Raw genomic sequence first — 12784 nt, 5'->3', positions numbered from 1 at the left:
AGGTAAGATACAGATGCATTTTCCGTTTATGCTCTCTGTTGAGAAACTAAATAACCTAAAAGAAGGAAGATGAGTCCGACATGAAAGTCTGCTATCACCTTGTTTCATGATATATATATATACACACAAAGATATTCCCAGAATCAACATAAAGAGTCATGTCTGCGTTGGGAGGTGTTTTGATGCAGGGAAGGTGGCCATAATGTGCTTTCCTGACAGGCCCATAAAGTAGCTTCTACTGCTCTGAATACCAGGAGAATTGCGGTACTAGGTTTGTATAGAACATCTTAAAAGCTGGGCCAGGAATGCAAGCGCTTCAGATGTGCTCTTCCCCCCTCTCGCATGTGAAAACATGCACAGGAAATTAGCAGCCAGTGAATACTGTAATTTGACTGAATTATGTTGACCACATAGCCTCTCCAGGTAGCAACATCAGAGGAGTCCGTTTGATCAGTATTGATCTGTTTCCTGTCTCTCCTTGTCTTTGTACTTGACCCGAAAAGTAATGACATCAGCCCCTCAAACTAGCTGCATGTTTTCAAGTGTTTCACCTCTACAAACGGAATATATATGGCCTCTTGAAACAGTTGTCACCTTGGTTCATTGAAAGCTCACATGTCAGCAGCCCAGAGGGGGAAAACAACAACAAAAACAATGAGCCCACGACAGTGCCAAATGATTTGAACAAGAGATGTAACAAACCTTTTGCTCGCCACCTCGATTAACCTTTACCCCCACACATTGACTCGGTACCGGTACCCCCTGTATAGAGCCTCGTTATTGTTGTTACTTATTTTTTTACTTTAGTTTATTTGGTAAATGTTTTCTTTCTTGAACTGCATTGTCGGTTGAGGGCCTGTAAGTAAGCTTTTCACGGTAAGGGCTACACTTGTTGTATTCGGCGCATGTGACAAATAATGTTTGATTTGATTGGATACCTATTTGTACTTCTTCATGCCTGTGAACTTTATTCATTTCACTATGGGAATGGAACTCTACATTGCCGATGCTGTAAAAAGGCAGAGTCAATCTATTGAGACGTGTTAAGAAAAGAGAAGGCAGAGCATGTTAGACGCTCAGTCGGCAGAACATGGCCCTTGCGATGCTAGGGTTGTGGGTTCGATTCCCAGTATGAAAAAGTACTCATGTATGCACTCACTAAATGTATGCACCAGCTAAGTCGCTCTGAATAAGAGCATCTAATAGAAAGTAATAGAAAAGGGGAAACAGAGCAACAGAGCCTATGGTCCTTAGCTCCCACTGGTGCTCCCACTGGTGCTCTAACATATCCAGGGCTCTAAATTTTATTTTTTTAAATCACTTGAAAAAGTTAAGAGCACAACATTAAATTTAGGAGCACCAGAAAATAAGATTTTTTAAATTGATTGAGATACAGCCTATATTGGGCCTATATTAATTCAAGCTACTTTTGAAGCACATGTTTTGCCCTAGAAACTAATATGTAAGACTGTAAATACATTTGTTTATTATAAATTGTACAATGGGTGGGTCTAATCCTGAATGCGCAATCCACTGTCTCATCAACCCAGCCAAGCAATTTATACATTTGATCTCCACTATAAAAAGTGTCCAGACATTATCTCATTATTAACATTTAGTTTTCAATGTGTATAAACCTTGCTATCTCTCTCCGACATTTCAAAATGGTTTCAATGTTAAAATTTGATCTCCAGCAGACAGACAGGCAGACAGCGTTTCTCAGCCAGTCGAAATCATGTATCAGCTGGCATCATTTTTATGCATATATACAAAGAAATGTCATTTCAAAAAAGGTCAAACGAAATGAAGTACAGGTAGTTTGCAGTCTTTCCAGCTTCAGTTTGAAGAAATTGTGTTAGCTGTGTTGTTGGCTAGCTCCTCTGAACAACAGTGTCCTGATGAGTGAGCACATTAACTATGCCATGGGAAATCGCGCCTCATTAGCTCATTGTTATGGATGTATCCAAATAAATGTCCCTAGAAAACAGCTTTAAAAAAAATGCAAATGCAGCTACTTTGCTGTTATTCTGGAAGCGTTTTTTTTAATGTGACTTTAAGTTAGCCGAAGTTGACTAGCTAGCAATCAAGGGATAAGAACGTTGCCAGACAGTATGACAATGGAACATTTAGAACGAACGACTGGTTCGCGTCCATAGATACAGAACAAAAAGACTGAACGACTGGGTCGCGTCTCTAGCAACCGAACCGATAGAACGAACGACCAGCTGGCTTGGGTAGCAACCCTAGATTTGTGTCAGGACTATATCTTGTGGAAGGATGTAATACTATGAATACATTCATCAAAATAAAGTTCTTAATGAAAATATGTCAATCATTATTTGAATATGTTGGTAACCCGTTGTATAAAAGTGATAATGCTCTTGAAGCCGGTGTTTGGCGGATATATTGGAATGGTTTGCCGGCCCTCGAGAACACCCATGCCAATATATCCTCCAAACACCGCCTCCTCAGTCATTATCAATTAAAGCTAAAATGTTGAAATGAATACCTGTCATGTGGAATATTAGGTTTCTACATTGTGTAAAAGCGCAATTTTCCTATATCGATGCATTACATTGAAAATCATACGTCTCTTTAAAAATGAAAGGTTTGTGATGACAACATGCAAGAGATGTGTCATTCATTCATTGCTATCTACGATCATTGCTAACCCGAAGAAGCTATCCCATTTCCTTTTTTCCAGTGCCCCCAAATGTTTGGATATACTGGTAAAGTCACCAGGTTTGTTAGCCTGCTAGCCAATGAGGTAACATCACTAAACGAATGTGAAACAAATGGTTAACGATGTCGACGGGCGAGTCGTTTTAGAACGTTCCACGGCATGGTTTATGAATGTAAAATGCGGTCCCGGAGACTCGCAATAGGAAGATACATATGTTGCGCTGGTCTGAGTCAGATCTTTTGACCTGGTTGGGCCAGAAGCAAGCCGTTTTCTCTGTAGTCATGGTGCAACCATGGCGCTAACTAATCTGCACTCGCTAGTTTCTCCAGGGCCCTCGGAAACAAAGGTACAGCGTAGCCTAATCATTACACCAATTATTATCTGGGAGATTTTTTTCGTAGTCACACAGTGCTCCCAAAATAAAACTCCTGGTCGCACAGCAAAATATTTCGTTGCATATGCAACCAAATTAGTTGCACTTTTAGAGCCCTGGTCCTATCCCATGACTATGTTGAGGCAAGGCTTCCCCAGACCCCCCTCCTCTCGGCCGTCCTCTGGTCAGGGCAGTGTTGAGCCACAAGCCCTGAGAAGATAAAGCCCTTTGTTCTGTCAATAAAGGCACACCTGGTAATGGTCTCTTCAAAACATACAGTATTTGAAATGAAGTAGTAAAATGTTAATTGCAAGATAAGCTTGACTCCTGAAAACCAGACCCCCCCCCTCTCTCTTTTTTTTTTTTACAGTCTTGCTTGTGGCTTTGTGTGGCGCCGCAGTCTCATAAGTGCTGTCTTCACAGAGGCCTACCCAGACCCAGTCGTTAAAGGCCTAATTGTGGAGATTTCCCTTCTGCTTTCTTTTTCTTCTTCTCTTTTTCTCCTCATACATAGATAGTAGCCCACTTACTAAGGCCTGAATGGGCCTGGTGTGATGTAAATGTGACATTAGAGGAAATGAAAGTAAATTACTCTGCAATGTAGTGTTCAGTAAAGACTGTCTTAGATCACCGAAGGGGTAGTGGATCAGCTGTTCTTAAACTTAGGACAGAGGAGCTTCTTTCTTTTGCCGTGATGATAGTCAAATATTGGCCGAATTCACAATCCATTTATGAATTCTGTGTGTTTAAATAGTGAGTTAGTATTATGCTCTTCGGTTTAATATAGCTTTTTCTTGATATAGTATTTGTCCTTTTGCTGTGAGGGCTTTCATTTAAATGATTAACAGTATCAAAATATTGCTATTATAATTAGTTATATCACTTATGTAAAGCCTTTCCAACAATGTATTAGGTAACCACCAAATGGATATTATAGATGTATCCTATAGAACAATAAAACCTCACATACACTATTGTTTTATCTGCCCCCCCCCCCGAAAAAAAAATCAGAATCCTTTGTCAGTATGCACATTTGTGCCTCTCACAAATGATTCACATTGCATTATTTTCACTTTAAGTTCATGGAGGGACCGTGCACACAATAGCACATTTTCATTCTAATCAGTGTAGATCTGGGAGCTGGCAAATTGGAGCAGCAAAACAATAATTCCACTGATTAGCCCCTTTCTGTGTGGCGTAAGTGAACTGTTTATACTGTGGAGTACCTCTGGAAGAGGAGAGGAACCAAAACAGCCTGATTAGGCAAAGAGTAATTGGATAAGTTCATTTTACCATGAGCACGACGACGCGCATGATCATGGCAGCTTGCACCAAAGTGTAGAGCTTCTGTTGACTTGAATGAGACTGGAAAGTTTGATTTCATGTTCGTCTGTAATTTTGTTGTCGATCTCATCACGCTATCACACAGTTCAAAATGATTGAATGGTGATGTAAGCAGTTGCAGATTGCTAGTTTTATTTGAAAAAATCCACATACTGTTGTGTAATGTCAGGGGCCAGAAGAAGCCAGTGTAACAAGCCCATACAGAATGGATTTGCTGATTGTTTCTCTTTCTCTTGATTGTTTCATTTTTTTCCCACTTTCAGACTCCCAGTGATGAGCAGGGGTGTTGTTGGTCAGTCAGAGATTTGATATTCCCTGCACAGTAGGGAGTCTGGAACACACACACAAAAAATGCTGGGTTAAAAACAACACATAGCTGGCTAAATAGTGGACAGAACACATATGGGGTTGTTTTGACCTAGCTAGTTAGGTCACAAACAACCCATTGTTTTTTTAAGTTGGGTTGTTGATGCTGAGTTATTGAGCTGTGATCCACCGGGTCAGATCAGGAGCGGGGCTTAGTAGGGGTGTGGCTTTCAGATTATTTTTGGCCACCTGTGAGAGTAAATGTAATCCCGGTTCATCTGTTCTGTTGTATTGTCAACACACTTTTGTAGCCAATTGAGGCTTACACAAGTTGAGTTCTTCAAGTGCCTATGTGTATCCCAATGTTGGGATAGTTACCATTTTGTTGTGATATTTAAATAATAATGTCATTAAAATGTGTAATGTGCAAAAATATTGAGGGGAAATTGAAGTTTGCAGTGTACAAACATAACATGGTGAACAGGAATGACATTTACTCTCACAAGTGGCCAAAACTACCTATATGTAAGCCACACCCCACTCCTCCTAAAAATTAACTATGAATTACGTTTTTTTTTTTAAGTGAAATTACTTATGAATTACATTTAAAAAATACCCAGCATGAAAGTGAATAAAAACCCGACTGATCGTTAAATTATCCCATGTTTAAGTAATCCAAAAATGGGCTTTTAGATAGTTATTTTTAGTCATCCGTGAGAGTAAATGTCATTCATGTTAAATTTGTACACTGCAAATTAAAATGTTCCTTCAATATTTCTGCACATTTCATACCTTAATATAAAATTAGTAGTATTATTATTTAAATATCACAGTGGTAATCATCCCAACATTGGGATATGCATAGGCACTTATGAAACTCATACTCTTGTGTAAGCATTATTAAAGATAGAAAGGTGTCAATGCTCAATCTTAGCATGTGTTGACAAGACAACAGAACAGATTAACCGGAATTACAGATTAACCCGGTGGCTCATAGCTCAATAACCCAGCATCAACTTCTGATCTGACCCGGTGGCTCATAGCTCAATAACCCAGCATCAACTTCTGATCTGACCCGGTGGCTCATAGCTCAATAACCCAGCATCAACTTGTGTTCTGTCCAATATTTACCCAAATTGGGTTGTTTTTAACCCATCCTTTTTTGTGTGCAGTACTGTCCCTTACCAGGGGAAGGGTGGGGAGTAGGGAGTGGAGTGTGATGGTCCTTGCAGCTGGGCCATAATCTGGATATAGAGAGGATTCTGGGTGGATGGGTGGATGGAATCTTGATGAAGTCTACCAAAGAGAGTATGAAATTCTTGTTTTATACTGTTTTCTTATGTGAACTGACACATTTTTATGTTTATATAAACCAGATAGACAATAACTATAAGATTCCTATCACTCGTTTTTTTATTTAAAAAACATCACTTTATTTAACCAGGTAGGCCAGTTGAGAACAAATTCTCATGTACAACTGCGACCTGGCAATTATAAACTGAGTGGTTTGATCCCTGAATGTTGATTGGCTGACAGCGGTGGTATATCAGACCGTGTACCACGGGTATGACAAAACATTTATTTTTACTGCTCTAATTACATTGGTAACCAGTTTATAATAGCAATAAGGCACCTCAGGGGTTAGTGGTATATGGCCAATAGGCAAGTTGCGTTGTGCATAAGAACAGCCCTTAGCCGTGGTATATTGGCCATATACCACAACTCCTCGTGCCTTATTGCTTAAATATAACACACATCACTGAATTTGTTTAAAAATCAGGTTGAGGAGAACTTAGGAAACTGCAGAGGTGTTCTATTGCCCATTAAAACCCCATCCGCACTATGAATCAATATTTCCAACATGAATCATGGTTGAAACTTGTTCAGAATCAGAAGTATGACAGCCATGAATCAGTCAAATGACTAACTTTCTCACCGGGCCTCAACTGTCAACAGTCCTCTCCACTGAGGTGTCAGCACTTCAACCAGGAGTGCTGTTTGAATTAAGTAAGTCTTCGCCAACACGCAGATGCCGAACATAGCGTGCGTCATTCATCAACACAGCAATGTTTCTAGCCTGAGTTTCAGTGTCCTGACAGCCACCACACAGGGGGATGATACGCTTCATGTTATCGTGACAATGGAAAGTGTACGTGCAACTAAAGATGTCAGTGCTTTTAACTAAAACGGGTTTCATTCTTTTCTAAGTAATGAGCTGAAACATACACAGGAAAAAAAACGTGTTTGTTTTGAGTTACATGGTGTTTTACCTGTGACTTAATAGAAGTAAAACTTTCAGAAAACAGGTTTATATATCAGCTGGATGTCCAGGAATCCTTAAGTGATTCTTGTCAGCTGCCAGTTGGGTGAATGATAACGATCACTGTGCTGACACTAGTTAATGACATGGTGGATAGTGGGCCAGAGAGGTGCCCTTCTCTGGTGTTAAAGGGTTGTCAGTCCCCATCTGACAGAGCCCCCCCCCGTCCCTTCCTGCCCCGTGGCCGGAACCCTCAGCCCTTCTCTGGTGTTAAAGGGTTGTCAGTCCCCATCTGACAGAGCCCCCCCCCCCCCGTCCCTTCCTGCCCCGTGGCCGGAACCCTCAGCCCTTCTCTGGTGTTAAAGGGTTGTCAGTCCCCATCTGACAGAGCCCCCCGTCCCCCCGTTCCTTCCTGCCCCGTGGCCGGAACCCTCAGCCCTTCTCCAGAATCAGAAGGAGGACATCATCAGTTTCTGCCTAAATTGTGTGGTTAAGTGCTTCATTATCCAATCACCATCAATACCATGGCAAGTAGGCCATTGAGTAGCAGAGGGAAGGCTCTATTTTATATGTACTCTTATTTACAGTAACATTTGTAACAAGTTATGGATACATGTTTTTATCCAGGCGGTTTGTGTTTGGTTTGCACCTCACCATTTGAAGAGGCTCGACCAGAGCTACAACACACCATACAGATTTACATTTTGGCACAGAAAGTTGTTTTGTTTCTCAGCACAATAAAAAACAGAAATGCCTTTGGCAACACTCACATAGTGTGGTACTAAAGTTGGCAAGGAGCTCATGTTTTCCATGTAAGGAAACGACAACTGTGAGAGGAATTTACCATGACTCTGCAAGTTGAGGAGTCATAGTAGTGCTTACAAAACGTGTGCTGGCTTACAGTATGTGGTGTGTAGAATAGTCAAATGTATTGTGAATGGGCTGTTAGATTTAGCATGGTTTTCTTATATCTCCCACTGTGCTTTTTGAAGTGGAAGAATTTGATTTATTTTGTCCCCCTGAGAATGTAATCATTTTTGGGTATCTCAATATACATAGGGCAGTGCAGCATGTGTGTGTGTGTGTGTGCGTGCAAGTATGTCCCAGGAGGTTAGTGGCACCTTAATTGGGGAGAACGGGCTCATGGTAATGGCTGGAGAGGAATATGTGGAATGGTATCAAATACATCAAACACATGGTTTTCTGGTGTTTGCTGCCATTCCATTTGCTCTGTTCCAGCCATTATTATGAGCTGTTCTCCCCTCAGCATCCTACACTGATGAATATGTGTGTACCTATGTGTGTATGTACAGTACCAGTCAAAAGTTTGGACACACCTACTCATTCCAAGGTTTTTCTTTATTTTTTTTGTATTTTCTACATTGTATAATAATAGTGAAGACATCAAAACTATGAAATAGCACATATGGAATCATATAGTAACCAAAAAAGTGTTAAACAAATCTAAATATATTTTATATTTGAGATTCTTCAAAGTAGCCACCATTTGCATTGATGACAGATTTGCACACTCTTGGCATTCTCTCAACCACCTTCATGAGGTAGTCACCTGGAATGCATTTCAATTAACAGGTGTGCCTTGTTAAAAGTACATTTGTGGTCTTTTTTTTCTTCTTAAAATGCATTTGAGCCAATCAGTTGTGTTGGGACAATGTGGGGGTGGTATACAGAAGATAGCCCTATTTGGTAAAAGACCAAGTCCATATTATGGCAAGAACAGCTCAAATAAGAAAAGAGAAATGATAGTCCATCATTACTTTAAGACATGAAGGTCAGTCAATCCGGAACATTTCAAGAACTTTTAAAGTTTCTTCAAGTGCAGTCCCAAAAACCATCAAGCGCTACGTTGAAACTGGCTCTCGTGAGGACCGCCACAGGAAAAGAAGACCCAGAGTTACCTCTGCTGTAGAGGATAAGTTCATTAGAGGTAACCCAAATAAATGCTTCAAAGAGTTCAAGTAACAGACACATCTCAACATCAACTGTTCAGAGGAGACTGTGTGAATCAATCAATCAATCAATCAAATGTATTTATAAGCCCTTTTTACATCAGCTGATGTCACAAAGTGCCGTACAGAAACCCAGCCTAAAACCCCAAACAGCAAGTGTAGAAGCACGATGGCTAGGAAAAACTCCCTAGAAAGGCCAGAACCTAGGAAGAAACCTAGAGAGGAACCAGGTTTTGAGGGGTGGCCAGTCCTTTTCTGGCTGTGCTGGGTTGGACATTATAACAGAAAATGACCAAAATGTTCAAATGTTCATAAATGACCAGCAGGGTCAGATAATAATAATCACAGTGGTTGTAGAGGGTGCAACAGGTCAGCACCTCTGGAGTAAATGTCAGTTGGCTTTTCATAGCCGATCATTCAGAGTTAGAGACAGCAGGTGCGGTAGAGAGAGAGTTGAAAACAGCAGGCCCGGGGACAAGGTAGCACGTCCAGTGAACAGGTCAGGGTTCCATACCCGCAGGCAGAAGAGTTGAAACTGGAGCATCAGGATGACCAGGTGGACTGGGGACAGCAATGAGTCATCAGAGTGAATCAGGCCTTCGTGGTCAAATTGCTGCAAAGAAACCACTACTAAAGGACACCAATAATAAGAAAAGACTTGCTTGGGCCAAGAAACGCGAGCAATGGACATTAGACCGGTGAGTCCAAATTTGATATTTTTTTCCAAAACCATATCTTTGATGCAGAGTAGGTGAATGGATGATCTCTGCATGTGTGGTTCGCACCGTGAAGCATGTAGGAGGAGGTTTGATGGTGTGGGGGTGCTTTGCTGGTGACACTGTCACCAGAATTCAAGGCACACTTAACCAGCATGGCTACCACAGCATTCTGCAGCAATACGCCATCACATCGGGTTTGCGCTTAGTGGGACTATGATTTGTTTTTCAACAGGACAATGACCACAAACACACCTCCAGGCTTTGTAAGGGCTATTTGACCAATAAGGAGTGATGAGTGCTGCATCAGATGACCTGGCCTCCACAATCTCCCGACCACAACCCAATTGAGATGGTTTGGGATGAGCTGGACCGCAGAGTGAAGGAAAAGCAGCCAAAAAGTGCTCAGCACTGGTTACTATGTGATTTCACATGTGTTTTTCATAGTTTTGATGTCTTCACTATTATTCTACAAAGTAGAAAATAGTACAAATAAAGAAAAACCCTTGAATGAGTAGGTGTGTCCAAACTTTTGACCGGTATTTATCTATATTGTGTGTGTGTGTGTGTGTGTGTGTGTGTGTGTGTGTGTGTGTGTGTGTGTGTGAATCTCTGTAGCTACAGCAAAGGTTTAAGTAATTATGTGTGTGGTAGTGTGTTATAGTGATGTTATACTGTTTCTGTACTCTAAAGGTGCGTTTGCAGATGAGGACATTGTCCACGTGGAGGGGAACGTGGACCCAGTGAGGGACATTGAGATCATCCATGAGGAGCTGAGGCTGAAGGATGAGGAGATGATCGGGCCCATTATGGAGAAGCTGGAAAAGGTGGCCGCGAGGGGATGCGACAAGAAACTCAAACCTGAATATGTGAGTCAGTGTCTCAGCATGTCCACTGCATCCCCCGCACAGCACGCATCAACACAAATAATAACCCTCCCACACACTGCCAATGGGAAAAATGTATTTTTCTGTTCCTTCCCATTGGGTCTCCCTTTGCCACATTTTTCTTTCTTTTTCTGAGATTGAAAGTGATCGGGGGTCAGGGGTATTCTGCTGTAGGAATCATTAATAGAGATTTACGTATTCAGCTGCTAACCCTGGGTCACAGTGCTGGGCTAATGAAAGGGTTTTCACAAGTCTCTTTTCATCTGAAGTAGTACTCAAATCACAGCACAGCTCTCGCTCTGCGCTCTCGCACCCACAGCAGTCTCTGGAAATTGGGTGAGGCCATACAATGGGTGACCCACAATCCCACAATCTAGATATGAATACAATAAATGTTTGGAATGTGCTTTGACAGAACATTCTTCGGTTTTCCGCAGTGAGAAACCGAATAGACTGTAAGATTAGAGGGCATCCAAATACACTGTATATCATATCGACTTAAAAGGAAGCTCTGCAGTATTTACTGCTGTAGTTCTGCTTCTGTTTTGATTGCGTGCTCTGCTCTGTCCCTCCACCGCTAGTGACGCAGGATGCAGGCAGTGATGCTGCCTGTGTCATGTACTCTCAGTGTGCAGGACAGAGTGAGTATGAACCCTTTGCAGAATGGGTGAGTAAGCGAGGTAATCTGGTCTTTCAGAGGGAGCGGCGTGCCCAATTTCAGAACCCCGGCACATGAGGGTCTGACCGCTCATTACACTAACGAGCGGGGCCATTTCACCTGCTGCAGGGGCCCTGGCCGGTCGGTCCCCCTCAGAGTAATCCCCCTCAGCAGCCCGGCAGACGGACAAGACATTCAGGCCAGGCAGGTGGCCGCTGACGCACGTAATTGCTGGCAATTTTAGGCAATGAATAAAAAGGATCTGCATTACTTGTCAAAGGTTGTGTGTGACTTCCCAAGCAGAATGTATGTACGGGGCCTTCAGAAGTGAGAGAGCGGTCCTTATCAACGGCTCTGGCGAGCTTCACAGGGGATATAATGCATTTCTTACAGGCCGAATTTGGTATTTGACACATTCAAACTGAGTTTGATTTTTTGGGGGAGAAGAAAAGGCGTGTTACTGAGATTATCCTTCATTCTTGTATTTATGTCCAGGTTTAGGGTTCGGTATCTAGGCAGTACCCTCTGCCACTATATACCACGACTCTCCTTAATTTACTGCGGTGGGCTAAGTCAGCATCACACAGAGTGTTTCTGGGTAGTCTCAAACAAATCTATTTTCAAACAAAAGTATACACCTCACGCACATGGCTATGGGCTTAAAAACAAGAAGACACCTGTACCATGTCAGACAGAGTTGCACTTCAATATTATATTTTATATACATCACAGAAGACTGAAATATTTGTAAAAAAAAAATTTGAAATAGAATGTTTATAAGAATGTTACAAAACATTAAATATTCTACGCATGAGGCCAATAGAATGCGATTTGGTCATTTGATTGCAGGAAATGGGTACTAATGTAAATAAATGAATGGTTTAGCATCACGTCCTTTTATAGTGCCAGGAGTACCATAAAATAACCAGGTAAATAGCATGTAACTATATGAACTTAAACAGTAATTACATCCTGAGATTTGGCACTTACTGAGTAATTATCGAGAAGTTAGAATTAAGCACTAATTTCCGTAGCTGCCTCATGTTTTACCAGAGCTCCTCAATCAGTCCTTCTCTTTCGAAAATACTCCTGAATTCTGAATGAACACATATTTAAATTACAGATCTTTTTTACATTTCTGTAGTGTGACATATCATACACATTTCTCAACAACAACAACAACAACAACAACAAACAGATATATATATTATGTTACTCAATATTCTATAGCTAGCAAGATGCATTGGTTATTGATAGTACTCAGACAAACATGGGATGTTTTGGAACTGGAGTTGATTATTCCTGTTACAAAATAGACACGATATCTTGTGGTGGTTCAAAAGTGATTAAAACCACGTCATCAGCCTTTTTCGGAGAATACTTGGCCAATTGAACCATGCGTGTATTTATTCAGCACGAATTCAACTGACTGGTTGTGGGCCCACGAGAAAATATGTCTTTATATAGTAAAACACTATAGGCATTATGTCGTAACATAACAAGCGATTCAAACTCATATTACAATAGTTTTGTTATGGTCACTTAAATACATTTGAGATCACGATGTACATTGAACAAGGAGAATGT

At 41.2% G+C, this 12784-nt stretch overlaps 1 pseudogene; it reads left to right on the top strand.

Moving 5' to 3' along the window:
- LOC115135607 (obg-like ATPase 1) overlaps nucleotides 1–12784 on the top strand; it is a 63389-nt pseudogene that overhangs the window by 11852 nt on the left and 38753 nt on the right.

The sequence above is a fragment of the Oncorhynchus nerka genome, linkage group LG1, assembly GCF_034236695.1.
Source record: "Oncorhynchus nerka isolate Pitt River linkage group LG1, Oner_Uvic_2.0, whole genome shotgun sequence".
Lineage (NCBI taxonomy): Eukaryota > Metazoa > Chordata > Actinopteri > Salmoniformes > Salmonidae > Oncorhynchus > Oncorhynchus nerka.
Note: the sequence above shows the minus strand (reverse complement) of the source record. Positions and strands in the feature narration are given on the sequence as shown.